Consider the following 8,811-nt stretch of genomic DNA (forward strand, 5'->3'; position numbering starts at 1 on the left):
CCCTGACTCTGCTGAAAAAAAGGGTTACATCAATACAAGGAAGCTAGGCTGCATTAGAAACATTCATTTAAACCCATAATGATCTGCTGGTAATTGGTGCACTGTCATATCATTTCTGTAATTAGAAAAAAAAAACATTGATAAGATGTGTGTTTATGGAAATGTAAATAGGAGCCATCATGTTTTCCCATTCTACACTAATGTTGCAACCAATCCTCCTTTCCACACAAAGCTATTAGATAATGATAGCTCATGTGCATGAGGTGACCTAGTCCAAAAGTTCACTTTGAATTCAGAATGTTCCTGAAGTCTGGAATATGTAAAATATCTGAACCTCTTCTCATCTTTAATGCTTTGATTCTTTTGTTTTGCAGGCTGGTTCGTAAGTGGTAAGAGCCTTTCATCCTGCCCAGCTGAGACACTCAAGATTTTCAGCAGCAGGACACCTTAGTTCATGAGCAGGATTTCTTTGCTCAGGCTAGAAAGCAGGGAAGTCTGTTCAAATAGTGTAGGAAGAGTGAAATAATTGCAATATTGATACTTCTTCATGACTCCCACATTGAAAAGTTCTGTTCCAATGGAAAGGGGTTGGGTGAAGATCTCTATCTATTCTTAGCTTATAATGATCTGACTTACTGAATTTCTATGTTGAAATTGAAACAAAGCTCATAAAGCTGATTAAAACCTTAAGGTGGGAAACATTCTAACAATAAAGGGCAGCAAATCCTTTGCAATGGGAAAGCAGCTTGTCCATCTGAATAGGCTCAGAGATAAGAACATGGACTATTTACCTGGCCAGCTGAGACTACCACCTTCATCACAGCACCAGAGTGAAATCTTGCAAACAGTTCAGGAGTGAATCAGAAGTTTCAGTGAAAAATATGACAGACAAATGGCATCAGTGAGGGATTCAGCAGGAAAACTAGGAAGGAAGGAAAAGTAGTTAATTCAAAAGCAACAGTTGGCATTTACTAGGGTTAGAACCTTACAGAAATGCAGGGTCCTTCAGAGGAGAATATAATCTAATAGTAATCTGAATGTAATTGGTGCTAACAAGTTGTAAAAAGTAGAAAGCTGAAGGTCAGCAAGGTCAGACAGTCACCCGTCTAAGAAGAGCTGCACTTAATGGCTAATTGTTTCATGGCAGTTCTCGAAAACAGTTTTATTAACAGCTCTCTTTGGGTATCTCAGCATAAAGCAGAGGAGTGGTTCGATAGATCAGGTTTAAGAATGTAATTTAGGTAAAGACAAAAAGTCCGGCAGTAAAAGCAGCAGCTAAAATAAGAACCTCAGGTTAGCTCCGCTGGCTGAACACAATGTTTGCCGATGACACCAAGCTGTGTGGTTCAGTTGATATGCTGGAGGGAAGGGATGCCAGCTAGAGGGACCTTGGCATGCTTGTGAGGTGGGCTGATGCCAACCTTATGAAGTTTAACCATGGCAAGTGCAAGGTCCTACACCTGGGTCAGAGCAATCCCAGGCACAGCTACAGGTTGAGCAAAGAAGAGATTCAGAGCAGCCCGGTGGAGAAGGACTTCAGGGTGTTGGTTGATGAGAAAATGAACATGAGGTGGCTTCATTGTGCGCTTGCAATCCAGAAAGCCAACCGTATTCTGGGCTGCATCAAAAGGAGCGTGACCAGCAGGTCAAAGGAGGTGATCCTGCCCCTCTGCTCTGCTCTTGTGAGACCTCACTTGGAGTATTGTGTGCAGTTCTGGTGTCCTCAACATAAAAAGGACATGGAACTGTTGGAACAAGTCCAGAGGAGGGCCATGAGGATGATCAGGAGGCTGAAGCACCTCCTGTATGAAGACAGGCTGAGAAAGCTGGGGCTGTTCAGTGTGGAGAAGACTGCATGGAGACTTCATAGCAACCTTCCAGTACCTGAGAGGGGCCTATAAGGATGCTGGAAATGGACTATTCATTAGGGACTGTAGTGATAGGACAAGGGGAAACGGGTTAAAATTTGAACAGGGGAAGTTTAGATTGGATATAAGGAAGAAATGCTTTACTGTGAGGGTGGTGAGGCACTGGAATGGGTTGCTCAGGGAAGTTGTGAATGCTCCATTGGTGGCGGTGTTCAAGGCAAGGCTGGGCAGAGCCTTGGGTGATATGGTTTAGAGTGGGGTGTCCCTGCCTGTGGCAGGGGGATTGAAACTACATGATCTTAAGGTCCTTTCCAACCCTAACTGTTCTATGGTTCTATGATTCTACATGCAGTGACTGTTGACTCATTATTGTGATGATCTGCAAAGTATTTCATCTGAACAAAAGAAATGTGAAAGAAGCCCTGGAGGCACCAAGCTCAAGAGTCAGGGCTGATGATAGGCTTTCACAAGTAGCCTTGCTTTAAAACCTCTATTAAATCATAAAGTAAGAATCAAAATAATCTAGAGAAGCAGTATTTCTGCAATCACAAGATAGCTAGCAATCAGCACAAGAAGTTTTCCTTAAATTCATTAGTGCATTCTAGCAGAACTACTGTTGCAAGAGATGTCAACAAGAAATGCTGTTACATACCATCTTTCAAAATCTCAGAATAATACTAGCATGTGGAGTAAGACTGGAAAACAAGCTGATGAGTTCCTTTGGGTTATGTAAACTCTGGGAAAGAAGGAACAAGAAGTTTTTTTTTTTTTTTTCTGTGTATTTAATCTCTAGTAAGAGTTCTCAAGAACTGTGGTAGGAAAATTACTCCCTGGTAAATGGAGACTTGATGGCTTGTGCTTTCTAAAATGTGTGTATATATATGCATTTCCTGTAGTCTGACAATTTGCATCAGAATGAGATTGAATGTGCACATTTAAAATCATCTCAGAGTGAAAAACAGAATTTCAGAGGCTTTGTTTGGCACCTTTACAGCATTCTTATTTGCTGTCTTTCCCTATGTGTATTTCATGTCTGAAGTCACATTCTCAGCTCAGTCAAGAACGTTGCTTTCTGACCTAAGATGGATCTTATATTAGCATGTGAACCAGTGAAAGTGTTTCAAGTTTGTAATCCTGCTTTGTTGAGTAAATCTCTGAGTGCTTGTATCCTGAAGTCCTTATGGAACAAAAAACCCAAGATTCTCATTCTACATCTGGAAAAAATGGATTCTTTTAAATTTGGATTGGTTGAGTTTAACTGAGGTGGGGAAGAACTTGGATAGTGTCAGTAACTAACTTAGGTAAAACAATTTAAATTGTCTGTACTCTAAAAGTGGGACAGGTCTAATGTCAAATACCTTCTCTGACTGTTTTACAGATTATTCTTTCCTGTGATGCTTCTAATTTCTGTGTCTGCATCACTGTATATAAATAGTTAACCTATTAATTATCTTTTCATGGCCCAATTTACTGTTCAATTATTTTCTTGTTTCTCTTGACCCAGTAGAATACTTTTCTGGGATTACACACTGCTGACGCAAGGAGGGGAGATGAATGTATTGAGTCTTGCCAAAATGTTTGCAATTCACAAAGTTGACATGATTACTGAAAAATCAATTTAATTAGCCTAGAATTCAAAGAGTAAAACTTAATCTGCAGCTGAATATGAAAGGTTGTGACCCTTTGCAGAGAGTGTTCTTTGAGCAAACAACTAAAGGTTTTAAAGCATGTCAGCTTCTGCTGGGTATTTGTTCTAAAAGACCAGATTTCCTGAGGCTGAACTTACAATTTATGCTATTTTAGTACACAAGGGTCAATTCCATTTGACCATTTCTATTTTTTAATTCTGAATATGAATTGTTGGGAAGCAAAGGACATTGCATACAGGGGATGATACGCTATAAAGGCCTAGAGTTTGTGAAACAACCCCTAAGCAAATCTTCAGATGCAAAATAGACAGGGATAGAAACAAGAGCGTAACTCAGTTTGCTATAACCTTTGCAGCATACATAAGGATAAAATCCATTTTATGACTATGTTTCATTCTCATTATAACTTTCCACAAATTTCTTCAAGACCTGGGAGGTGAGAAAGTAGCAAAGTGTAGTAGACAAAATATCCCACTGAATCTTTATTCTGTTCTGAGTATGCCATTTCTAATACAGATCCCATCACCACAATGTCTCAGTGTCTTCCATTAATGCACTAAGCAATGTGACTAACATCTGTCAAATGTTTGTGCTCTCTGTTTCTCTCCTCAGGGGAAGATGTGTGTTCAGCAGAGTGTTTTCTTTTGGAATTTATTTTTAATAAAATCTGAATGCATGTGCTATTTGTTTGTTAGAGAAGTCAAAGAAATATGCCTTGCACTCAGGACAGTAGGTACACAGGATGCCATAGCCTAGGGCTGCCTCTGGGAGAAGGATGGCATTTTTCTGCCCAAGAGTGGATAAAAACAGTGGGCAGGTCATGAAGTAGATATGTCAATGTTAAATAAATAATTGTGAGGATTTTATTCAGTGGGATCTTCTATTCTTTTGAAATTTTCACTTTGTGTGCCTGTTTCTCATTTAAGCACAATCTTCAGAATAAGTTCCTATACCAGTCTTCACGTAAATAGTATAACTAGTAAGTTGTCCTTCTTCTGTAGTAAAAATACTTTAACTACAGCCCTACAGATAAACCAACTGAATTATCAAGGAACATGCTTAAAATGAACACTACAGGTAAAACATTTGATAAAACATTCAGTTGTCTTCAGGTGATATTTTATTATCCTTTCTATCACAATTGTCACTTTTCTTCATTTTATTGTTAAATTTTTAACAGCTAAAACCTGATATGCTCAGTGAGACATCCCTGGAATTGGAAAGAAGCAACATTACCAAAGCTTTAAAAATACCACTGTTCTCTGGTTGCAGAGACACATATGATTTACATTGATGAAGAAAAGAGTTGTCTGTAAAGGAGGATTATTTTATTTTTCTCTATCCTGAGACATAAATTTAGTCTCAGTGCTCTAGTCCCCAGAGCTCCCACATATTTCACTGGAAAATATACCTGAACAAAGACTGCAAGTTCTGTCCTTGGAAAGGCAGAAAGTAGATTTTTATCTTAGATTTATGCCAGCAGTATGTGGAGACAGAAAACATGCAATAAGTCGAAGAGATTTTACTTATCAGAGCTTTAGACAACTATTTGTCACTACTTAACTGTATTGCTGGATGACTCATTCACATTTCTAATACCTAGGAATACAGGGCATGTGTGGGAACACAGTGTCTGCATTGATTTTAATCTGGTCTCTTTTTGTACTGTCTACAAATAGCTCAAAACAAAACAAATCAGATAAGCAGAGCAGAAAATGATTGCAAAACCACATATAGTAAGCCACTCATGGGGGCCTCAGAAAGGCCAAGGAACATACGAAACAGAAAGCACTAAGGTAGCAAAGAACAGCTCATAAAAGGCTACAGCTCCCTTATGCCATGGCTGAATAGTTCAGCTGGGCAAAGCGAATCCCTGCAAAGGAAGAGAAAGATTTTCTTCTTACGTGAAGGACCAGCAGTTACCCTTCTTGAAGCCAGTATTCACAGCATATCATTTTTAATCACTTGAGGTTTGGACCAATTTCATGCAAATCCAAATCCAAACTCCATGTCAGATTAGGAATGGGTAATCCATTGCATACAGTAAACAAGATTTCCTGTTATTGAAATATCTGTGTTTAAAACACTGTATATACTCCAACCCTCACTGAACTCACCCTCACAGATGCCTGCAGAACTTGGCTCCACAAGGCTGATGGAAGAGTGGGTGTGTAGTAGACTTTTGGGAAAGAGTTTTCCTGTTAGGGAGAATTTTTCATTTATTGAAGTCATTTCTAACTAAAAGTGAAAAAAAAAAGTAAATTGTGCTATTGTTTTGAAAGGTGTTCCTCTTAAAAAAACTCAACTTGAATCAGGTAAATGGAGGGGTTTTTTATAACAAACTTTTTTTCTCCTGAGTTTTAAATTTCTTTTTTCCTTCAGCTTTTAGTGAAAATCAAAATTTCAAACCAAAAATTCAATTCAAAGAACCAACCAAGCCAATCTTTCTGTTTTAAAATTTTCCAAATAAGCTCTGCCACCGATTTCAAAGGTCTTTGATATTAGAATACTCATCACAGGCATGTGTCTTCAGAATATTGCCATAGCCTTGACAAGTCAAGAATGTCTAATAAAAATGCCTTGCTGGTATAACTCCTTTGCACATATTTCTTCTGCCATTCAAGGTAACACCATGTAAGACAGGATGGAAAGGAAGGAACAAGAAGAGATGCAGAATAACAAGCTCACCCTTAATAGAGAAGTTATGATATGAGGAAGAAGCAGTCATTGAGGAAGCTTATACAAGAGAGAGATGACAACCTATTTGATATGAAAATAGTCACAGAGTCAGAGTAACCTTTTTGATTATGCACATACAGCATAAATGCTCTTTCCCACATCAGAACAAACTATAAATCTCTTAAGGGTGCTGCAATTACACTGATTTTACATCAGAATAATTCAGACAACTGTCAAAATTGCTGTAAAGACAAGGATCAGCATTTCATCTTCTTTCTCTGTGTGACCGTGCTTTTGCCCTTCATTCCTTCTGATAGGCATCTTTTCTTTGTAAACCATTTCTCTAAGCACAGTTACATGGAAAAAATTGAAAGGGTCATGAAAGTTCCTGAGGCAGTGCCAACTGCAGAAGGCACACATCCACATACCTCAGAGTAGTCCTTAGGTACAGCAGACAGAGCTACTGCATCTCCCTCTACGTGTCCTGGAACTAGCTCTGCTGACATCAGCCAGGGCTTTCACCACCACATCACAGGGCAGAGCACAAGCATGCAGCTTGCCATCCTGGGGCAAGCCTGCTGTAATTCAAATGTAGTTCACACCAGGAGGGAGTACAGTCTGCAGAGAACAGCCATGCAATCAATATTCGCAGAGGCCCCGCATACATTTTGAGATCATCTTAGTAGAAAGCTATCAGTTTCTTCCAACCTGCTAGACCACATATGCAATATATTCAGAATGGAAAAACAGTGTTCTAATGTTGTATCACAAATATACTCCCCAAAAAAACCACAATAGCAACAATAAGAAATATGAGGTCTCCAAAAGCAAGGGGAAAAGCAGTTACATATCTGCAGCTAGGGCAAGCCCAAGTAAAACTTACCTGTATTTTCCATCTAGGCTGGAGTCAAGTTTTGAAGAAGCTATTCTGAAGAAAGCATAGGGTTTCACAGCTTAAGGGTTTCACAGCCTGAAGGTTTCATGTCACCTATGTGTCCTGTGACGATTACTATCTTCCTGTTTACTTCTGAATTAAATGGAAAATTGCTCAGGTACATCCTACGCTTTTGCTAGCATCTTGATCCTTGTCTTCCAGCAGCCTCAGGGAAAGATTATGAGACATAATAAGCCCCCACAAAATGAAGCAGAGGGCCTCATAATCCTGTTCCTTGGAATAACCTGTTCTACAAGGGCAAAATATTTCCTTGATGGCAGAAAAGTGTTGTGGAACCTCTGTGAGGAAATGGTTTTGAAGTTGTACTCCAAATCCATTGCAGATATCCCAACGTTTCATGTATCACCAGGGAAGCCCAGTGATTTCCCAGTACATATTGGCTTTACTGGCAACCTTGCATATTTCTCTGCCCACCTTGGATGTGCTAAAGCCACAATGATGGAAAAAAACCCTTAATCTCTTTTCTTCAGAGGGCAGCCACTGAATGGACACTAATATCTCCTTGGACCACATTATATTCCCATCATGAATTCATCTAATTTGGAGAGGTAACAGCAAGATTTCCTTTCCTCACTGTGAAGCACAGGGCAGTGAAGATACTGTAAACAACCAAGATCTTATTTTCTGCAAAGTGGGGTTCATTTGTACCTGTGGAAGACCCAGATCTCAGGGGCAGGAAGGCCTGAGGGTCAGCAAGATGTCAGATGAAGAAATTCAATAAGCATCCACAAAGAAACCAATTATTCAAAAGCATTATCACCTTAGAAATCAACTGAATGGAACATATTGCTTGCCAAATAAAGGAAAACTGGGTTATTTATTGTTTTAGCAGCGATCTTTTATTAAGGCAAACACAAAGTTTATTGTATTCAAGCAATAAAGATAAGCAACCAGGAAACTTCTGAGATTAAATAATCACCTTCTCCAGTGACTAAATTGTTACTTTTACTGACTATTATCTTTCACCGTTAAAATGAAAGTTTAGTTTTAATTAAACAATTAAATATTAAACCTCACATTTTTGGAACAGGCTGCTAGAAGCGTTAGGTTTTTCTTTGCCTGTAACTGTCATCTGGAATAAGCATCCTAAAGTTACCAAGGGGAAAGATATAAAAACCCCTGACTTCAATCTGTAAAATTTTAAAATCAGTTTAGATAACTGCAAATGTGTGGCTTACATTCCCCATCTCTGCACGCAGTCAAGTTTGCTAAAAATAAAAGAATTCCTCTGATATACATCTGTTTTATTTTTTTTTCTGTGAAGAGTTGATTCTCCACCCACACATGCAACAGCAGCTAACTCTCAATTAATTTTAAAATATCTTTAATAAAAAATATGCCAGAGAGGGAGTTAAATTACTGGAAATTGAGCATCTGGACTTCTCCAAAGTATAAGGGTTTTTCCATCACTTTAGAAGGTAATTTGTCTTAAGGAAAAAATATACAGTACTTGACTGGTTCATAGACTCTGGTGATTCATTTTGCGTGTTGAAACATACCCACTCCCATCACTTGAACCAAACACTAGTTTGTTTTGTTTCTTAAACACTGTGTAATGACAGGATGTATAAATCTATCATAGTTGCCAAAACTAGATTAAGACCAATCTAGAGCTGATGTAACATGACTTCCTTTGGACATAAGATCTTCAGTCTCTAGG

The 8,811-nt window shown here is 38.7% G+C and overlaps 1 long non-coding RNA gene across 1 annotated transcript; it reads right to left on the minus strand.

Moving 5' to 3' along the window:
* Positions 1–804: 804 nt before the first annotated feature.
* LOC115945538 (uncharacterized) lies at positions 805–7,137 on the minus strand. The gene is made up of 3 exons (XR_004079849.1): positions 7,080–7,137; positions 6,625–6,814; positions 805–922 (listed from the first exon to the last, which is right to left on the minus strand). It is a non-coding gene; the product is annotated as an uncharacterized lncRNA (long non-coding RNA).
* Positions 7,138–8,811: the final 1,674 nt, after the last annotated feature.

This window comes from Melopsittacus undulatus, chromosome 3 (assembly GCF_012275295.1).
Source record: "Melopsittacus undulatus isolate bMelUnd1 chromosome 3, bMelUnd1.mat.Z, whole genome shotgun sequence".
Lineage (NCBI taxonomy): Eukaryota > Metazoa > Chordata > Aves > Psittaciformes > Psittaculidae > Melopsittacus > Melopsittacus undulatus.